Source organism: Pongo abelii, chromosome 18 (genome assembly GCF_028885655.2).
Source record: "Pongo abelii isolate AG06213 chromosome 18, NHGRI_mPonAbe1-v2.0_pri, whole genome shotgun sequence".
Lineage (NCBI taxonomy): Eukaryota > Metazoa > Chordata > Mammalia > Primates > Hominidae > Pongo > Pongo abelii.
Window position 1 is genome coordinate 12,521,951 of NC_072003.2, and position 21,339 is coordinate 12,543,289.

The 21,339-nt window shown below is 51.3% G+C and overlaps 1 long non-coding RNA gene across 1 annotated transcript; it reads left to right on the plus strand.

The window, feature by feature from the left end:
• Positions 1–685: 685 nt before the first annotated feature.
• On the plus strand, positions 686–16,224 carry LOC129050908 (uncharacterized). Its single transcript, XR_008514810.1, has 6 exons — positions 686–1,440; positions 1,627–1,778; positions 3,093–3,251; positions 3,885–3,988; positions 13,773–13,796; positions 13,894–16,224. It is a non-coding gene; the product is annotated as an uncharacterized LOC129050908 (long non-coding RNA).
• The last annotated feature ends 5,115 nt before the right edge of the window (positions 16,225–21,339 follow it).

Here is a 21,339-nt window from a genome sequence, read left to right on the forward strand (position 1 = left end):
CGGGTGCAGTGGCTCATGCCTGTAATCCCAGCACTTTGGGAGGCCGAGGTGGGTAGATCACTTAAGGTAAGGAGTTCAAGACCAGTCTGGCCAATATGGTGAAACCCCATCTCTACTAAAAATACAAAACTTAGCCGGGTGTAGCTGTGGGCACCTATAATCCCAACTATTGAGGAGGCTGAGGCAGGAGTATTGCTTGAACCCAGGAGGTGGAGGTTGCAGTGAGCAGAGATCGCGCCACTGCACTCCAGCCTGGGTGACAGAGGGAGACTCCGTTTCAAAAAAAAAAAAAAAATGGGGAACACGCACGGCCTTCAGCAGAGAGCCTGGAAGACGGTAAGCAGCTCCTTTGTACACCCTCTGCGTATTCCTTCCTCCCCTACTGCCGACAGCAGCCCCGCTGGGAACCCGCCATCCTCCGAGAAGACAGTTTAGCAACAGAGGAGGCCATTTTGCTTTGAGAATCAGAACCAAACCCTGCAAGGCCAGGACAGGGAAAGTCCCAGGCAAGTCACGACTGTGGCCAGGGCTTGCTGAAGACAGGAGGGCAGGGGGCTGGTGGTGGGGGCAGGTGGCCTCTGAATGGCTTCAAGAGAAAGCAGAGATGGGGGCATCATGGCTGTGCTGGGGATGACACCGTCTCCCTCTAGCTGGGTGGCCTTGAGCAGGGCCTTTCCCTCTCCAAGCTTCTGAGTCCTCAGCCTGCAATGGCAGACTCCAGCCCCCCTCACACCACCTTGCTGGTGAGTGAGGAAACCCAGCACCAGCACCTGGGTGTGCAGCGTGGGAGATGTTTTAGGGATTCCACCCCTTCTTGGAGCTTTTCTATTTAAAACAATTTTTTTTTAACTTTTTGTAGAGATGGGGGTCTCACTGTGTTGCCCAGGCTGTTCTTGAACTCCTGTCTTCAAGCGATCCTCCCACCATAGCCTCTCAAAGTGTTAGGATTACAGGCGGGAGCCACCGTGCCCAGCCCCTTCTTGGATCATGTAGTGCTTCCTGGGTCCTTTTCCTCTTTATTCTCCCTCCCCCTGCACCCCAGAACTTATGTGGGGCTGATCTGACCTTATAGACAGGGTGGGAGCCCGGGTGCCCTTCCTACCCTCCCCAAGGGGCTCTAGGACCCTCCAGGACAGTTTTTGCCCAGGTGCCCTGAGGACTCCTGGAAGCAGCAGTGAGATGCACTCTGGAATAGATGGCTCCCTCTCTCAGCCTCAAGCCTTCGAGTCCACTGAGATGCAGCCACAGCTGTTCCCGGCTCCACACTTGGCCCTTCAGCAAGGCCTCCTCACCATATCCTGAGCCTGTTCATCCCCTCCTCCCTGAGGCCACCACCTAGGTCCACACCTCCTCATCTCCCACCTGGACCATCCATGGCAGAAACCTCCCACCTGGTCTCCTGGCCCCTCCTCAATGATCCCAACTCTGCCCACACCAGAGGTGATCTCCTGATCTCCTCTGGCGTGAATCACACTGCTCTGCCCCCCAGCCCACCTGGCTTGCTGTCAGTGCAGGGTCCAGGCCCCTCACCCCTCCTTTACCCCCACCTCCCAGCCCCTCCCCAGTGTTCCAGCCGCACTGGCCTTCCTTTGCATCTCCCGTGGTTGTGCCCCGCTCCTGCCCCAGGACCTTCGCACGTGCTGTCCCTCAGCCCTGCAAGAACCATCTGCTGGAGCCGAGCAGAGGCTGCCTCCTTTGGATAGGACCTGTACCCTCCACTCCCCTACCGCTGCACCACACCAATCCATCATCACACTTATGATGTCATCTTCTCAGAGGTGAGGCGCATTTCTCAACTGCTGTCTCCATCAAACAGGTATCTGGGGAGGGCTGTGGGCTTGCAGTGGCCACCCTGGGTTCATTCATTCATGGCACCTCCTTGTGCCTGGGGGCGGCTGAGTCTGTGACCTCTAAGGGCTGGGGAAGCCCACCGGAGGGCAGGTGGTTAGAGTGGCTAGATTGGCATTTAGAAAATCGGCTTGATCTAGAAAATTGGCTCAGATAGGCATTAGAAAGTCCCTCTGCTGCTGGGTAGGTAGCAGTTAATGGAGCTGCAGGGAGTTTAGTTAGGAAGCTCCTGGGTGTCCTGGTGACAGATAAGGGCGGCTGTGGGAAGGGAGAGAAGCAAATGTTTTCCAGAAATAGAGGTCAAATGGAGAGCATTCGGCTGCTGTCGCAGGCGCTGCCCGAGCTCCTCCCAGATTCCTCCCCGAGCCCCCATCCCTTTACCCCTCCCCCCAGGGAACTTTCTCTGCCAGCAGCAGCTACCTACATTTTCTAGTCAGGCGCCATCTTTTGCTGCTGGAACCAGCTTTGCCTGCAACCCCTGGAGAGGCAGAAGCTCCCAGGAATTCATGCACTGCCCAGAGGGCAGAAGGGGAGGCTCCCTTAACCAATCACATGTGGTGGGCATAAAATTCCAGCTCCCTTGCCCCTGATCAGGACTCCTACGGGGTGACCCAGCAGCATTCATGGTCACCAAACCCCTGTCTAGGGTCAGCTTCTAGGGAACCCGCACTAAGGACGGTGACTTCAGATTTGGGGGCTGAGAGAAGAAGAAGGAAAGAGCGTTTGCACAAGGTTTTGGCTTGTGCAAGGGTGGCCAGTCCCGAGACGGAACACATCAGACAGGGATCCCTGACTCAGATCGAGGGAGGGCTTCAGGGTGCAGTTTCCTTGAGGACAAGTGGTTATATCAGTTTCGTGTTGCCAAAAATCATCAGGGCAGTGACCAAGCTGAGCACAGATGCTGTTCACTGTCCAGAAGAAAGTCCCCCAACATCTCAGCGCCGTCCCCCTCCCTGCCGTGGGGCGGAGCCGGCCAGCATTTTCCTGGCCTGGGCCGGGCGCAGCTAAGGCTGAGACATCTGCACAAGGCCGAAAGGGCCAGATCAGGCCCTTCCTGGCAAGTGCCTCCCAGGGGACAATGTCAGTCCCAGAAAGCGTGAGTCATGAGCAGAGGACCCCCCACATCCCTGGCCAGGCCAGGAGGTGCCTCCGCAGGGACTTGCCCCAAAGGGGCACCATCTCCAGTCATCCTCAGAGTCAGGCAGGCTTGCCAACCTGTCCTTTCATCTCTGTCTTGCTCCCAGGCAACCCGTAAACCCCTCGGGGCCCAGAGGCCACGCCTCACTCGACAGCTCGGGAGAGCCAGGCACAGGGGGAGAAGCAACTTGCCGAGGTCATGCAGTGACATGGAGCCACAGCCTGGCTTCCTGACAGCCCTTCTGCCTTACTTGGCTGATGCCCAGGTTTGCCATGTGGGAATTCCCCAGGCCCACCCTGCTGCCATGCCCTGGCACCCTGTAATCTGGAGGCATGTGGGTGCCTGTCACCCAAGCACCCTTTCTGGCACAGCAGGAGGAGAGAGCCAAGCACCCAGGGCAGCCCCCAACCTCAGGGACCCCTAGCTCCTCCTGTACCCCTTGACCCTCCCATTCCTCCAGGGGCTGCCTCATGATTGGTGGGTCCCTGTCCTGCCCTGTCCTAGCGTGGGTCCTTCAGGGAGGGCTGGAACGCAGGGCTGTGTGGCACCCAGCACACACCGGGGGCCCTGGGAGAGGGTGCGCCTCTTCCTTCTGGAGTGGGAGCTGCCTCCTGCTTTGCACTTGCCCATCGCGCCAGGTGGTGGGGGAAGACGCACAGGCGTGGATTTCCCTGCAGTCAGGGCTGCCCTCCCGCCATCTTGCATGGGGAGAGATGAGGGGTAGGGGTGCTGGGTGCACAGATGGAGTCTCCCTTTCTCTCTTTGGTGCCTTCGTAACCCCTTGCCCACCTTCTATCCTGGGAAGCTTTGTTCCCCCGTGGGCCACCTACTCCAGCCCACCTCCTCGGGTGGCGACAATGGGCTCAGTGTGTTCCTCCCTTCTCCTTGTCCAAGACAGGATCTTCAGCCCTTATTAATAAAAACAACCAAATCTGGCTGGTGCAGTGGCTCATACCGGTAATCCCAGCACTTCGAGAGGTCAAGGCAGGAGGATCACTTGAGGTCAGGAGTTCGAGACCAGCCTGAGCAACATAGCGGGACTCTGTCTCTACAAAAAAATTAAAAATTAGCCAAGCATGGTGGCGTGCTTCCAGCTACTTGGGAGGGTGAAGCAGGAGGGGATTGCTTGAGCCGAGCAGTTTGAGGCAGAAGTGAGCTACGATTGTGCCACTGCACTCCAGATGAGGGAGACCCTATCTCAAAAAAAAAAAAAGTACAATAATAACAGTCAAATCTATTAAGTGTTTACCTCATGCTTGGCCTATAGCTGAACACGTGGCCCATATGACTGTATCCATGATCCCTGTTTTTCAGGTAAGAAATGGAAGCTAAGAGAGGTTAAGTGGCCCACCCCCAGTGCACAGCTAGTACATGATGGGGCTTCTATGTGCCTCTCAGCCCCGGGCCTACCTTATTCTTCATAAACCCATGAAGGTTGCAGGTCTATCCAACATATACGCACAGGAAGCTTCTGGCAGCTTGAGAAATACTTGTGACATGAATAATCACAGCTGCTACTTACTAGGGGCTGCCTAAAAACAGCACTTTGGGCCGGGCGCAGTGGCTCACGGCTGTAATCCCAGCACTTTGGGAGGCCGAGGTGGGCAGATCACGAGGTCAGGAGATCGAGACCATTCTGGCTAACACAGTGAAACCCTGTCACTAATAAAAAATACAAAAAAATTAGTCGGGTGTGGTGGCGGGTGCCTGTAGTCCCAGCTATGCAGAAGACTGAAGCAGGAGAATCACTTGAACCCGGGAGGCGGAGCTTGCAGTGAGCCGAGATCACGCCATTGCACTCCAGCCTGGGTGACAGAGCGAGACTCCTTCTCAAAAAAAAAAAAAAAAAAAAAAACGAAACAAAACAAAAAACCATCACTTTGTTTTTATTTATTGATTTGACATTTAGTTTATTTTTTTAAAAAGGTGGTTCAAAATGCAAAAGAGATAAGAGGGTCTCTTTCCCTGCTGGCCCCTGTCGTCCCCCAGCCACCCCAGTTCCCTTTCTGATACCAGTTTCCTCAATTCCTTCCAGAAATACTTTTTATTTCTGTCACCAGGCTGGAGTGCAGTGGCATGATCTCGGCTCACTGCACCCTCCGCCTCCCGGGTTCAAGAGATTCTCCTGCCTCAGCCTCCTGAGTAACTGGGACTACAGGCATGCGTCACCACGCCCAGCTAATTTTTGTATTTTTAGTAGAGATGGGGTTTCACCATGTTGGCCAGGATGGTCTCGAACTCCTGACCTCGTGATCTGCCTGCCTTGGCCTCCCAAAGTCCTGGGATTACAGGTATGAGCCCCCGTGCCGAGCCGTGTTTTTTTTGTTTTGTTTTGTTTTTTGTTTGTTTGTTTTGTTTTTTTTGTTTTGAGACGGAGTTTTCCTCTTGTCGCCCAGGCTGGAGTGTAGTGGTATGCTCTTGGTTCACTGCAACCTCTACCTCTCGAGCTCATGTGATTCTCCTGCCTCAGCCTCCCAAGTAGCTGGGATTACAGGCGCCTGCCACCATGCCCAGCTAATTTTGTATTTTCAATAGAGATGGAGTTTCCCCATGTTGGACAAGCTGGTCTCAATCTCCTGACCTCAGGTGATCTGCCCACCTCGGCCTCCCAAAGTGCTGGGATTACAGGCATGAGCCACCAGGCCCGGCCTCCTTCCAGAAATACTTAATACATTTACTCAAATGTTAGACTACTATACTGATATGATTTGGATCTATGTTCCCACCCAAATCTCATGTTGAATTGTAACCCCCGATGTTGGAGGTGGGGCCTGGTGGGAGGTAATTGTATCATGGGATTGGATTTCTCATGAATGGTTTAGCACCATCCCTCTTGGTGCTATCCCTGTGACAGTGAGTGAGTTCTCATGAGATCTGGTCATTTACAAGTGTATAGCACCTCCCCCATCTCTTCTTGCTCCTGCTCCCACCATGTGACATGCCTGCCCCCTCTTTGCCCTCTGTCATGATTGGAAGTTTCCTGAGGCCTCTCCAGAAGCTGACCAGAGGCCAGCGCCATGCTCCCTGTACAGCCTGCAGAACTGTGAGCCAACTAAACCTCTTTTCTTTATGAATTACTCAGTCTCTAGTATTTCTTTATAGCAATGTGAGAATGGACGAATCAATGTACATACTGTATTCGTTATCTATTGCTATTGCTGCATAGCAAGTTAGCCCAAAATTTGGCGGCTTGAAATATGCATAAACCTTTTTTATCTCACAGTTTTTGAGGGGCAGGAATTTGGGAGCAACTCAGCTGGTTGATTCTGGCTCAGTGTCACGTGAGGCTGTGGTCAAGCAGTTGGCCAGGGCTGCTGTCATCTGAAGGCTCAACTGGGGCTGGAGGCTCTACTTTCTGGATGGCTCATTATGTGGCTTTTGGCAGGAGGTCTCAGCTCCTCACCACATAAATGTCTCAATAGGTCTGCTTGAGTGTCCTCGCAACATGGCAGCTGGCTTCTGTCAGGGCAAGTGGTCCAAGACGGGACAGAGTGGAAGCTGCAATATTATTTATGACCTAGCCTTGGAAGACATGTTTCCACTGTATCCTCCTAATTACACAGGTCAGCCTTAGTTAATGTGGGAGAGGACCACATTAGGCCCCAGGAGGTGAGAATCATTGTGGGTCATCTGGAGGCTGCCTAGCACACACAGTGTCCTGCACCTTGCTTTTTTTCACTGCACAATAGTATTCAGAATGGTTCTATATCAATATACACAGAATTACCTTGTTTGTTTGTTTATTTATTTATTTATTTATATGAGCTAGGGTCTCACTCTGTCACCCAGGCTGGAGTACAGTGGTACGATCACAACTCACTGCAGCCTCAACCTCCCAGGCTCAAGCGATCCTCCCACCCCAGCCTCCCAAGTAGCTGGGACTACAGGTGCATACCACCATGCCTGGCTAATTATTTTTTTAAAATGTTTTGTAGAGATGGGGCCCCACTATATTGCCCAGGCTGGTCTCGAACTCCTGAGCCCAAGGGCTCCTCCTGTCTCAGCCTCCCAAAAAATATTGGGATTCCAGGCGTGAGCCACTGCACCCAGCCTATTTTTTTAACTGCATAGTATTCCACTGTGTGGGAACATCATGATGTATTTACCCAGCCCACTACTGATGGACCTTTGGGTTATTCCTGATCATTTGCTGTTACCATCAGGGCTGCAGTGACCATCTGATTTGCAGAGGCATTATTTCCCATATCTGATGGGGTGATACTCTGGGATGGACTGGCCTAGTCGAAAGGGGTGGTGCTTTGAAAACACAGCTGTGAAGTCTTTGCCACTTCTTGGATTAAGAAGTGGGGTCTAGGCCAGGTGCCATGGCTTACGCCAGTAATCCCAACACTTTGGGAGGTTGAGGCAGGTGGGTTGCTTGAGCTTAGGAGTTTGAGACTAGCCTGGGCCACATGGTGAAGCCCCATCTCTACCAAAAATACAAAAATTAGCTGGTCATGGTGGCACATACCTGTAGTCCTAGCTACTCAGGAGGCTGAGGTGGGAGGATCGTTTAAACCCAGGAGACGGAAGTTGCAGTGAGCTAAGATCATGTCACTGCACTCCAGCCTGGGTGAGCCAGACCCTGTCAAAAAAAAAAAAAAAAAAAGAAAGAAAGAAAGAAAAAGAAAAAAGGAAATGGAGTCTATATCTCCTCCCCTTGAAACTGAGTGGGCTTTTGATGAATTCAACCAGGAGAGTATTACAGAAGTGATGCCGTGGGATGTCTGAGACTTGGTCATAAAAGGCCATACAGTTCCATCTTGTTTGCTGGAAGACTTGTTCTTGGAGCCCTTACCTGCAACTTAAGAAGTCTGACTCCTTGAGGCTGCCATGCTGGAAGGAAGACCAAGACACTTGAAGAGGCCACATGTCAGCACATCAGTCACTGTCCCCAGTGATGGTGACACCCAACCTTCAAGTCATGCCAACAAAGACACCAGACATGTGAGTGAAGTAGTCTCCAGACATTTTGAGTGACCCCCTCCCCAGCTGAGGCCTTAGTCTTCATGGAACAGAAATAAACCATAAAAAACTAGAATAAAGGATATGCGCATTTTTTTAATGTATAGCAAGCACTTATACACTTTAGCTCATTTAATTCTCCCAAGAATCTCGCAGGGCAAGTATTATCAACCCCATTTTACAGAGAAGAAGAACAGAACTCAGAGAGGTTCAGCAACTCACCCAAGGCATCACAGCAGGTGACTGAAAGACCTGGATGCTAACTTGGGTCTTTCTGGCTCCAGACCCACCCTCCTACATGGGTTGCTTGCTGAAAGAGGGAAACAACTCATTCTGTCGAACTTTCAAGCTCAGCCATAAGAAATTTCTAGACGCAAAGAATACACTGAATTAGATCAGAAGTTCCATGCCTGGGTCCTCTGGGAGCTATTTTTGGCAAAAACCGCTGGAAAACTGTGCATCCATTCTTCCTGCCGATGTTGTGTAGGCAGGGAGGAATGTGCAAACTCTCCACTGTTGCTGAGAATTCTGTTCATTGAGGATCTCAACTGGCCAGATGGTCTTACGGTTAACTACCCTGCTGGTTAACAAACAAATGAAGCTATTACTCCCTTTAGTAGGAGGAGACCTTTCTGTTAAATTTAAATTTATTTTTGCTTTCTGATCCAACTGAGGAACAAGTTAGGAGGAAAGCTTTCTAAACATGAAATTCTGCCAGAGCACTTGCCACCGAATGGGTTTCTCCCTACTGGTGATAAGTGGTATTGCAACTCAGCTCTATTAGACAAAAGGGAGGTGAGAGACACATGTACATGGGGCAATCTCTGGAGCTGCAGACAATTTCAAGGGAAGGCTCAACTAAGAGACAGTGTCACAGAATGATTACACTTGAGTCTCAGGAGTCACAGGATCTGAGTTCAAATCCCTGCCTTGCTGCATGTCCATTAGGGTCCACTCAGGAAAACAGAAACCACATCAGGTATTTCAAACAGAGGGAAATGGATCCATGAATGATGAGACTACCAGAGATGAGCATCAGCAGGAAGCCAGTGCCACCCAGAGTGCAAGAGGGAAAACCGGAGGACCCTGTATTACCGCTGGGGCCATCTGAAATGCAGGAATGGCAACTGAACCGTTCCAAAGTCTAGACTTTGCCAGGGATGCTGGAGCTGCAAAGAAGTCCCTGCTGCTGCAAAGATGCCACTTGAAGCAGAAAGAGGGAGAAATACTATGTTTTATCCCTTCCTCTCACCCTCCAGCCTCCCGCCAGGCTTCCCATTTGTTTAACTCGGTAGGGAGCCAATTGGCAAGGAGGCCTGGGGTATGTTGGTTCTCACCATACAGAGTTGAGCGAGAGGACAGATATGAAAGCAAAGAGGCAAATGCAGCCTCTCTCTGTAAATGCAACATTGAGCAAGCGCCTTAGGCCGAGTGACTTCCTGCTCTGGGCCTCAACTTCCTCCTCTGCAAAATGGGGATAGTATCCTATCTCATGGACCCATCATGATGACAGTCAAGAGAGGTAATCCAGAGAAGGCTGCCAGTACCCAGGCTGACACGGGGTAACAAGCACTCCAGATTGGTGGAGCTGTTGGTGGAACATCCCCAGCCCCCAAGAAGTCACCAGTGCTGCCCACTGGGGGATATTTTCCATAGGACCCTTCTTAGATTTTAGTACAGGAGGGAGCAGGAATGGGGGAATTAGCTTTGAAGTAATGTCCCCTTGCCTGTCACTGCCTTTTTTTTTTTTCTTTTTTTTGAGACAGAGTCTCACTCTGTCGCCCTGGCTGGAGTGCAGTAGCATGATCTCAGCTCACTGCAACCTCCGCCTCTGAGGTTCAAGTGATTCTCCTGCCTCAGCCTCCTGAATAGCTAGGATAACGGGTGCGCCACCACACCTGGCTAATTTTTGTATTTTTAGTAGAGTTAGGGTTTCGCCATGTTGGCCAGGCTGGTCTTGAACTCCTGACCTCAAGTGATCCTCCTAACTCAACCTCCCAAAGTGCTGGGATTACAGGCATGAGCCACTGCGCCCAGCCTGCCACTGCCTTTTGTATAGAAGTGTTCCAGACTAGTTTGTGCTTTCTAAAGGCTGAGTGTAAGGGAATGTGTGGTGTATGTTCATGGTAGGTGTGTGATAAGATGTGAATATATGCATGCGGGGTATTTGTGTGAGTGTGGAAGTGTGTAAGCATGTGTGTGAGAATGCATGGCGTATGTATGTTGTATAAGAGTGTGTGGTGTATGAGATGTATGGTGTGTGTTTGCGAGGGTGTGATGTGTTTGGGTGTAGCATGTGTGTGAATGCATTTGTGTGAGTGTGTGTATGCTTGAGTGTGTATGAGTGTGTGGTGAGTGTGAGAGGGGCTGCAGGGTGAGAGTCGAGTTCTCCATCTATGCTTCTCATATAGAGCTCCAGAAGGTCCTTTTGAGAAATCCCCAAACCACAGCCTGGGCCCTGTGTCAGGGCAGAGTCAGGGCTGGGGGTCCAGGTGGGCTGAGGTTCTTCAACTCAAGACTAAGCTCCTTCTGCTGGGTGTGTGACCTTGGCAGCCCATGTGACCTCTTCTTCTGTGCTTCAGTTTCTGTTTGGTGTTTTGTTTTGTTTTGTGATAGGATCTCATTCTGTTGCCCAGGCTGGAGTGCAGTGGCACAATCATAACTCACTGCAGCCTCGACCACCTGAGCTCAAGCCGTCCTTTTGCCTCAGCCTCCTGAGTAGCTGGGACTAAGGGTGCACACCAGCTAATTTTAAAAATTATTTTTAGTAGAGATGGAGTCTCACTATGTTGCCCAGGCTGGTCTCCAACTCCTGGGCTCAGGTGATCCTCCCACCTGAGACTGACAAAGTGCTGGGATTACAGGCATGAGCCACCGTGCCCTGCCTGTGCCTTGGTAAATGGGGGTAAAATGGGGGTAATCACTGGACTTCCTAGGATGGTTGTGATGTTGTGAGTGCTTGGCCCAGGGCTTGGGGTGGTGGAAGGCATTAGCCACCTATTATTATCAACTCTTGCTATTTATGTTGCTATTTTCTCTCATCATTATATTTATTTCATCTAAAGAAGTGACAGTGGCCCTCAAGAGGAGGATGAAAATCAGCAGGGCTGGCTGTACGGAGTGCTGTTCAGGATGGGGAAGCCCAGGGACTCTCAGGTGCCACTGTGGGCAATGGAAGTCATTCAACCCATCTGAAAAACGAACGGTGTCCACAAAAGCTAACCATACACATACCCTATACCCAGCAATCCCAGTCCTGGGCAAAAACCTGGAGAAACGAGGCACCTGCCCACCACAGGCCTGCACATGCAGCATGGCTCAGGATAGCCCCCAAGGGGAGACAAATCCAATGTCCACCAACAGGGTCATACAGAAATAAAGTGTGAAAGAGGAGCCGGGCGCAGTGGCTCATGCCTGTAATCCCAGCACTTTGGGAGGCTGAGACGGGTGGATCACTTGAGGCCAGGAGTTCGAGACCAGACTGGCCAACATGGGGAAACCCTGTCTCTACTAAAACTATAAAAATTAGCCAGGTGTGGTGGCGGGCACCTGTAATCCCAGCTACTCAGGAGGCTGAGGCAGGAGAATCACTCGAACCCGGGAGGTGGAGGCTGCAGTGAGCTGAGATTGCACCACTGCACTCCAGCCTGAGTGACAGAGTGAGACTCCTTCTCAATAAAAAAGTAAAATACAATAAAAATAAAGTGTGAAACAGCCATGCAGTGGAATACCACTCAGCAATGCAAAAGAACAAACTCCTGCCATACGCGATGTGAATGAAACTCACAGACATGGCGTTGAGGGAATGAGGTCAGCTAGAAAACATCCCCACTGTCTGCTTTCACTCATCTGAAGCGACAGGCCAAACTCATTAATAGTGACAAAAGTCAGAGCAGGGGCTGCCTCTGGCCAGGAGGTGGGAAGGGTCTGAGGGACCGTGCTAGAGACGCCCTGGACCTCAGTCTGGGTGGTGGCTCTGTGGGCATACAACTGTGTCAGAACTCACCAAGCTGGACGCTCAGATGCGTGCATGTAAGTGATTGTGTTTTCCCTTGATAAACACTTTTTTATGACACAGAGTCTCCCTCTGTCACCCAGACTGGAATGCAGTGGCACCATCATAGCCCACTGCAGCGTCAAACTCCTGTGCTCAAACGATCCTCCAACCTCAGCCTTCCTGGTAGCTGGGACTACAGGCATGCACCATCATACCTGGTTAATTTTTGTATTTTTAGTAGAGACAGGGTCTTGCTATATTACCCAGGTTGGTCTCAAACTCCTAGACTCAAGCGACCCTCCTGCCTTAGCCTCCCAAAGTGCTGGGATTACAGGCATGAGCCACTGTACCCAGCCGATACACATTTTTTGAAATCCTTTTTTTTTTTTTTAAGTAATCAATGGATTGTAGGAATCATGGTAATAAAAGACTGATTCATGCTACATAAAGTAGACGAACTTGAAAATATTATGTTGATTGAAAGAAGCCAGATACAAAAGGCCACTTACTGTATGATTCCATTTATATGAAATGTCCAGAATAGGCAAATCCACAGAGGAAGAAAGTGGATTAGGGTTGGCCGGGCACGGTGGCTCACGCCTGTAATCCCAGCAGTTTGGGAGGCCGAGGCGGGTGGATCAGAAGGTCAGGAGATCGAGACCATCCTGGCTAACACAGTGAAACCCCGTCTCTACTAAAAGATACAAAAAATTAGCTGGGCGTGGTGACGGGCGCCTGTAGTCCCAGCTACTCTGGAGGCTGAGGCAGGAGAATGGCATGAACCCTGGAGACGGAGCTTGCAGTGAGCCGAGACGGTGCCACTGCACTCCAGCCTGGGCAACAAAGCGAGACTCTGTCTCAAAAAACAAAAAGAAAGAAAGAAAGAAAGAAAGAAAGTGGATTAGGGTTTACTAGGGGCTGGGACAAGGGCGGGTCGGGGGGGTGACGGCTATGAATATGGGGTTATATTTTAGGGTGGTGAAAACATTCCAGAACTAGACTGATGGTTATATAACACTGTGAATGTACTAAATGCTACCTAACTAACTGTACTTTAAATTGGTGATTTTTACGTGATGTGTATTTTACCACCTTTTTCTTTCTTTCTTTTTTGGAGACGGATTCTCACTCTGTCACCCAGACTTAAGTGCAGTGGCATGATCTCAGCTCACTGCAACCTCTGCCTCCCAGGTTCAAGCTATTTTCATGCCTCAACCTCCCGAGTAGCTGGAATTACAGGTGTGCGCCACCACACCCAGCTCATTTTTGTATTTTTAGTAGAGATGGGGTTTCACCATGTTGACTAGGCTGGTCTCAAACTCCTGACCTGAAGCAATTCTCCTGCCTCAGCCTTGCGAAATTCTAGGATTACAGGCATGAGCCACTGTGCCTAGATGCCACCATTTGTTTTAAAGTAATGAATGGGGCTGGGTGCAGTGGCTCACGCCTGTAATCCCAGCACTTTGTGAGGCCAAAGCGGGCAGATCACCTGAGGTCAGGAGTTGGAGACCAGCCTGGCCAACATGGTGAAACCCCATCTCTACTAAAAATACAAAAATTAGCCAGGCGTGGTGGCATGCACCTGTAATTTCAGCTACTCGGGAGGCTGAGGCAGGAGAATGGTTTGAACCCTGGAGGTGGAGGTTGCAGTGAGCCGAGATGGCGCCACTGCACTCCAGCCTGGGGGACAGGTGAGACTCCATCTCAAGAAAATAAATAAATAAAAATAAATAAAGTAATTAATGGTAAAACAAAAAGGTTGAACTTTGCTCTGAATCCTCACAGTATGCCTACACGTGGTGCCCTATTTTCTCTGTTTTGCAGGTGGGGAAGCTGAGGCCCAGAGAGGTGAGTGGCATGTCTGAAGCAGCCCAGAGCAGGGTGCGAGGCAGGCAGGGCTGGGCCCCCCCGCCTCCCCTGTGAACCATCTGCCCGCCGGTTGCAGGAGGCAGTTCCTGGAAAGCAAGCGGGCCGAGTTCCTCATAGAGATCAGAAGAGCAACAAGATCTCCAGGCCAGGGCAGAGGTCCCCGCCCTGGGTGCTGGTGACACTTCCCCTGGGCGGGAGGGGCCGGGAGCATGCAGATCTCAGCCCTGAACAGCCTGTCCTCTCGCCTCGAGGTTCTTGGTAGGCTGGGAACAGCCTGTCCTGCTGAGCTTCCTGTCACCTCTCTAGCTGCCCACAGGCCGCACAGCTGCCACCACTGGCCCTGGCCCGGGAGAGGGGGATCTCTGGGGCTCTCAGCAGGCCATGGTGGGGGTGTCTTGGGGCCAGCCTGAGCTGAATGACCATCGCAGCTTGCAAGCCGCCTCCCCCGCTCTGTTGCCGGCTCTCCTTGAAGACAAGTTTTTTTCAGTTAAGCAAAGCGGTGCATGGCAATGTGATAAGAGAATCAAATACAGAGCAACAGAATCAATGCCCCACACTGGGAAATCGCTGACTTTCTGTTCCCTCCCACCCCTTCCTTCCCTCCCCGCCTCCTTCCCCTACTCCTTCCATTCCACAAACATTTATTGAGCACTTGCTGTGTGCCAGCCACTGTTCTAGGCCCTGAAGACACAGAAGTGAACAAAAAAAGAGTCTCTGTGCACATCCTGGAGGGACTTTCCCCGTGTGTGTGTGTGTGTGTCTGTGGTCTATACAGTGTATGCAGACAGTGGATAATAAAAGCTGTTTATCAGGCACTTTCTCTGAGCTGTTCCATGTGCTTCACTTATACTCATTCAGCTAATCCTCAGGACACCCCCGTGAAGTCAGTGATATTAGTCACAGAGGCCCAGAGAAGTGAAGTGACTTGCCCAAGGTCACACAGCCAGCAAGAGGCCAAGGCCGGATTGAACCCCAGCCGCCTGGCTCTGGAGCCTGCAGCGTAACCACAGCAGGGAACTGCCACCGGAGACAGACATCAACAGCCACTAGGAGATGTTAACCAACAGGCTTGTCTTCACGGCACGGCACCCACTTCACCGGCTGCACTGTTTGATGAGTTTTGCAGGTCCCAGATCTTATAAGCTCATGGTAATTGATCCAAATGATGCAGAGGTCGGCCTAAAGTTAGAAGTGGAGCCCTCTCTGCCCCAAGACAGCCCTTCACCCCAATTCCATTCCCACAGTTTGGGTATCCACCCAGGCTGCCAAGCCAAGTGGGGGCTGCCCGGGTTAGCAGGGACCTGGCCATGGGCCTCCTCAGCCCCCGGGGCCACCTCTCTGAGGAGTGGGTGCCCCGCCCCTCCGTGGGCCGCCTGGTTTCTCTTTCTGGCAGCGTCTGTAGTCCCCTGGCTCTGTCACCCGCAGCTATTCTAGGCCTCTGGTTCCTTTCACTTTCTGCTCTGCATCTTCCTGCCTCGGTGGTTCCCCGCCGTCCAGCCTGAGACCTCCCCGTTGCCAGCCCTGGGTTTCTGTCTGCTCCTCTCCATGGTGGCTGGCCCTGGCTCTGCCCCAAAGCCATGGAGAAGGCCAAATGCAGGCTGTAGAAAGGTCTGGGATCAGATCCCCCCAGTCCCTCCATGGCCACGTGACCGGGCCCGCCTCTTCCCTCTGAGCCTCACGTCCTCATCTGAAGAGGGAATGCTTCTCATGCCCACCTTGCGAGGATGTGGGGAGGGGGGCTGCAAGTGGAGGCTTCCAGGGGGCCCTCCAGGAGTCTCATCCTGACTCGAGAGCTGGCACATGGTGGGGGCACAGGCCCCCTCTCCCGCCATGGCATTGCCACATCCAGGCTCTCATGGGTCGAGATGCTGAGGAAAGGAAAGAACAAAACCTGCTAGAGGAGCGGCCAACACGGCCCTCAGCTGGGTGACCTTGGGAAAGTCACTTCCCCTCTCTGGGCCTCAGTTTCCATATCTGTGAATGAGGCAGCTGGACTGAAGAATAGAGAGTTACAAAGCAGAGTGACACAAACTGGGCTACAGGAAACCCTGGAGGCCCTCGACCCAGGCTAGGGCCTGGGATGGTTCTGCGAAGCCTCTTGGGAGAGGGTTGCCTGAGCTGAGTCTCCAAAGAGAACAGTGGCCCTAAGTCACGGGAGATGAGCCAGAGCAGTCCGGAGGGCATGGTCGGCACATGCTAAGGTCCTGGGGCACAGAGTATAGGGCTTGAGAAGGGTTCCTCTTGCTCCATGTGACTTTCATCATCCAACAGGCTGTGGTGGCACTTGCCTGTATCCCAGCTATCTGGGAGGCTGAGGTGGGAGGATTGCTTGAGTCTGAGAGGTCGGGCTTGTTCTCCTGGTGTTGGCAGAGTCCAGAGGGAGCAAGTGGAAGCCACAGGAGTCTTGAGGCCTAGGCCGAGATCTAGCACATCACTTCGTCACTTCGTCCCTTCGTCCTATTTGCCAAAGCAGCCCAATTCTAGGGATGGAGATCTAGACTCAACTTCTTGATGGGAGAAGTAGCAAAGTCACACTGCCAAGGGCAAGGACACAGGGAGGGATGAAGAGTTAGGGATGGTTTTTCTTTTTCTTTTTTTTTTTTTTTTTTTTTTGAGACAGTCTTGCTCTGTCACCCAGGCTGGAGTGCATTGTCGTAAGCTCACTGCAACCTCCACCTCCCGGGTTCAATCTATTCTCCTGCCTCAGCCTCCCAAGTAGCTGGGACTACGGGTGCCTGCCATCACGCCTCGCTAATTTTTGTATTTTTAGTAGAGGCAGGGTTTCACCATGTTGGCCAGGCTGGTCTCAAACTTCTGTCTTCAAATGATCTGCTCACCACAGCCTTCCAAAGTGTTGAGATTACAGGCGTGAGCCACTGCGCCTGGCAGGGCTGGTTTTTCAATCACTCTGATGAACTCCCCAACACTCATCCCTTGTCAATTTAGTTCCAGGCCAGTCAAGGTGGCTCACACCTGTAATCCCAACACTCTGAGAGGCTGAGACGGGAGGACATCTTGAGCCCAGGAGTTTGAGACCAGCCTGGACATCATGGTGAGACCCTGTCTCTACAAAAAATAAAAAATTAACTGGGTGTGGTGGTGTTTCCCTGTATCCCAGCTATCTGGGAGGCTGAGGTGGGAGGATTGCTTGAGTCTGAGAGGTCGAGGCTGCAGTGAACTGTGATGACTCCACTGTACTCCAGCCTGGGAGACAGAGTGAGACCCTGTCTCAAAAAAACTTCCAGTTCCTGGTCACTGACTTTCTTTTTTTTTTTTGAGACGGAGTTTTGCTCTTGTTGCCCAGGCTGGAGTGCAATGGCGCGATCTCGGCTCACTGCAACCTCCGCCTCCCAGGTTCAAGCAATTCTCCTGCCTCAGCCTCCCGAGTAGCTGGGATTACAGGCATGCACCACCATGCCTGGCTAATTTTTTTTGTATTTTTAGTAGAGACAGGATTTCTCCATGTTGGTCAGGCTGGTCTTGAACTCCTGACCTCAGGTGATCCACCCACCTCAGCCTCCCAAAGTGCTGGGATTACAGGTGTGAGCCACCGTGCCCAGCTAGGTCACCGACTTTCAACAATGGGCAGGTAACTCAATTCTGGCCAATGAGACATGAAGAAAGCTCTCCTTGCTCCTAAGGGAAGCCCCAGGGAGAGACATCGTTTCTGTTCTTCCTGATGTGATGCCTGAAACTTCACTGGCCCTCTTACGACTGGCCTCAGATAAAACCAACAGAGAGATATCAGCTGAAAGATGGAAGGAAAATGAACTTGGATTTCCTATTGAACAAGATATTACATGTCCAGATTCTTCTTTTTTTTTTTTTTTTTAAGAGATGGGATCTTGTTCTATCATCCAGGCTGGAGTGCAGTGGTGTGATCATAGCTCACTATAGCCTTGATCTCCTGTCCTCAAGTAATCCTCCCACTCTGGCCTCCCAAAGCACTAGGATTACAGATGTGAGCCGCCACACCTGGCCCCATTTACAGATCCTTTTTAAAAATATATTTTTTAAAATAGAGGCAAGGTCTCACTATGTTGCCTAGGCTGGTCTTGAACTCCTGGCCTCAACGATCCTCCTGCCTAAACCTCCCAAAGTGCTGGAATTACAGGTGTGAGCTGCACATGCTTGGCCCATTTCCAGATTCTTTAAGCCGGTTTGTATCAGGATTCCTTTTACTTGACCCCAACGACATCCTTAATGATGCCTCTGGTTATTTTGGTCTTTGTGAGCTTTGTCTGCCTGACTGTGCCAGGTCGGAGCTTGAGAGCTCCAGGCTTTTCTCCCAATGATGTTGGAGGGTCCCAAGTGCAGCCCCAAGCTCCTGCCCTTCATATACAGGGACCTCCCCTCTGCCCACTGCACCAAGGCCTCTCGGCCCCCACGGCCAAACCAGCAGTCACGATCCTGGATTCAGGAGACAGACCTGGGTTCTGGTGAATTGGACTCCACCCTTTATCACTGTGCAACATCAGGTAAGTCTCCCAACCTCTCTTAGCCATAGGTGGCTCTTCCACAAAACGAAGTAGTCAAACCTACATTTGCATGGTTAATACTTCATGACAGCACATTGAAAATGTTGAAAAATCTCTCTCTGGCAATTAAAATTTGCATCTCTGTGGGTTTTCATCGTTTCCAATGTGCTTCTTAGTCTCTTAATAATAAAACAGCAACAACAGTAATAGTAACAGCCAGCAATTAGGGAGCACCTGCTCCGCGCCAGGCACACTGCAGATGGTCTTGCAGGCACTGTCTCATTTAATCTTCTGTGCTCAGGACACTCCCGTCTCACTCTGCATCAAAGCCTTGCTCCTTTCCAGGATCCATGATCTCTGCGTGATCTGATTCTACTCCTCACCTCTCCATCCTCACCTCTGACTTCTCACCCCTCACGCATGCTGCAGCAGCCACACTGACCTTTCTTTGAACACACTGGGAACAACAGTCCTACCTCAGGCCCTTGGCACCTGCTCTTCCACCTGCCTGAAAGGCTCTATGTCCAGATGGGCAGCTTGCTCATCCCTTCCGGCTCCCAGCTTCTTGGAGAAGCCTTCCCTAGCCATCATAATAAAATACCAACCCACACCTGGCACCTCCTAGCCACACCCCACCCGCCACTGCCTGCTTTACTTTACTTCCCTCTGACATACTGGCTTTTTGTTTGTTAGTTTTTGCTTTTGTTTGTTTTGTTTTTGAGACAAGGTCTTGCTCCGTCACCCAGGCTGGAGTGCAGTGGCATGATCTTGGCTCACTGCAGCCTCAGCCTCTCCAACTCAAGCAATCCTCCCACCTCAGCCTCCAGAGTAGATGGGACCACAGGCACACACCACCACACCCAGCTAATTTTTTATATAATTTTTTGTACAAATGGAGCCTTGCTGTGTTACCCAGGTTGGTCTCAAACTCCTGGGCTCAAGCAATCCTCCCACCTCCGCCTCCCAAGTGCTGGGATGATAGGGGTGAGCCTCCGTGCCCAGCCCATGTACTGTTTAACAGGTTTGTTGGCTAGAGTTTGCCTCTCTCCCTGCTAGACCATACATTCCTCAAGGGCAGAGGATTTGGTCTGTTTTGTTCACTGCCAAGAGCCCAGAGCCAGGAAGAATGCCTGTCGTATAATAAGTGTTCAGTGAATGTTTGTTGAATAAATGAACAATATATATGCCACTATAGGATAAATGCCAGTGTTATTCCCATTTTTCAGCTGCAACGCAAGAGCTCAAGAAGGGAACTGGCTCCCATTTGCACTGCAGAAGGAGCCATGGTGGGACTCTGATGTGGAGCCAGCCTTGAGCTGCAGGGCCTTGAGCTGTAGGGCCTTGAGCTACAGAGCCAGGACTCTGCACAGCACCTGCTTTGGCCCCTTTAAGGTCTCTGCTCCTGGATCTGCCAGGTAAGGCCTGATGCTGGGCCAGATGCCAGAGGGCCCTTCCTGTTGGCATCTCTGCAAAGCCTCACGTGTTGTCTGATGGCAACATAGTACTGGGAGAGCCCTGGAGGCCTGGAGCAGGACCAAGGAACAGTCAAGTGGACAAAGGCCTTTCTGAGGAGGAAGCCGGTGACAGGAGGGAGCCCTGAGTGGCAGGACCAGCCCTGGGAAGGACAGTGTCCTTCACAGCTCAGAGGTCAGAGTTGAATCAGACCCACAAACCCTCCCTGAGCCTCTGCTCTGGGCTCCTCATGCATGGGCCTAAGAGCCAGGGGTGATTCAAACTTAGGTATTAAAGTGGGGGACAGATGCAGGTGGGTCCTTCAAGGGGGGGCTATTTTGACTTTTATTTATTTATTTATTTACTTACTTACTTATTTGAGGCAGAGTCTCACTCTGTTGCCCAGGCTGGAGTGCAATGGTGCAATCTTGGCTCACTGCAACCTGCGTCTCCCAGGTTCAAGCGATTCTCCTGCCTCAGCCTCCCGAGTAGCTGGGATTACAGGCACCTGCCACCATGCCCGGATAATTTTTGTATTTTTAGTAGAGAAGGGGTTTCGCCATGTTAGCCAGGCTGGTCTCGAACTCCTGACCTCAAGTGATCCATCTGCCTCGGCCTCCCAAAGTGCTAGGATTACAGGCGTAAGCCACCGCACCCAGCTGCTATTTTTATTTCATTTCAGCCCTATTCTGATCCTTCTTGGGGATAATGTCTCCCCATTTCACAGATGGGGGAATACAAACTCAAAGAGGTGAAGGAATTGTCCCAAGGTCACTTGGCTAGAAAGAAGCATATCGAGGTGGACGACAATGATAATAATAATGTGACTCCCAAGGCTAGGTCATAAAAGACATGTGGCTTCTGCCCTGCCACATGTCTTTTATGTCTAAAACTGCCAAGTTTTAGATCACTTGCTCTGAGGGAAGCCAGCTGCCATGTTGTGAGGACACTCAAGCAGTCCCGTGGAGAGTCCATCAAAGTAAGGAACTGAGGCGTCCAGCCAACAGCCGTGTGATTGAGTCCGTGTGGAAGCAGGTCCCCCAACCCCAGTCAACCCGTCAGATAGATAATAGCAGCCCTGGCCAACATCTTGACTGCAACCTCATTAAAGACTCCAAGCCAGTACCACCCAACTAAGTCACTCTCAAATCCCTAACCCACAGAAACTGTGAGAGACAATAAAGGTTCATTATTTTAAGCTGCTATATTCATTTTCTGTTACTGCATGACAAATCGCCATACGTTTAGTGGCTTAAAACAACACACATGCATTATTATCTCAGAGTTTTTGCAGGTCAGAAATTTGGTACAACATTGAGTTCTTTGCTCAGGGTCTCACTGAGCTACCGTCAAGGGGTCAGGTGGGGTTGAAGCTCCCAACTGCAGGCTCTGGGAGAAAATCTGCTTCCAAGTTCATTCTTAATTTTGGTATAATTGAGTTCCCCTATTGTATTGTTGTAGGGCTAAGGTCCATGTTTCCTTTCCAATGTCAGCTGAGGGCCTCTCTCTGTTCTAGATGCCAGCTACATTTCCTGACACATGGCTCCTTCAACTTTTTTTTTTGGAGACAGAGACAGACTCTGTCACTCAGG